Source organism: Theobroma umbraticum, unplaced genomic scaffold (assembly GCF_002168275.2).
Source record: "Theobroma umbraticum cultivar Fairchild unplaced genomic scaffold, ASM216827v3 scaffold_50.0, whole genome shotgun sequence".
Lineage (NCBI taxonomy): Eukaryota > Viridiplantae > Streptophyta > Magnoliopsida > Malvales > Malvaceae > Theobroma > Theobroma umbraticum.
In genome coordinates, this window is record NW_018397261.1 from 4,693,998 (window position 1) to 4,694,508 (window position 511).

Genomic DNA, 511 nt, shown 5'->3' on the forward strand with positions numbered 1-511 from the left:
TGAAAAACAGTTTTAAAATATTTAAAATTTAAATAAATAAATAAATAAAGTCAAAAAATAATAATTTTTTTATACAAATTTAATTAATATATTACTTATAGCGCGATTATAGATGACGAATGGATATTCAAATGGAACTTTTAATTAAAGTCATGAGAAAAAGCTGACATTGTTTTTTAAATTATCTCTTAATAAAAAAGTTTATTTATCACATAACTTGTTGGACGTTATTTGATTGGAAGTTGTTGAAACTTAAATTTCTAATTGTTCATGCCCTAAAATGACTCAAACAGATGAAAGCGTCTCAAAGACGTACGCACGAAATTAGGCAAAGCATTTGCAGATGGAAAAGAGGAGAAAAAAAAGGTCAATGGGTGAGACCAAATTTGGACTAGATTGATGAACAAGGATATACGTAAAATCTGTGCACAACTCGAAATCAACTAGTTGGAATGAATGAATGTTTTCGACTTTTCTGTTCCATAAATGAATTTTTGTTTTCGGAGTTATG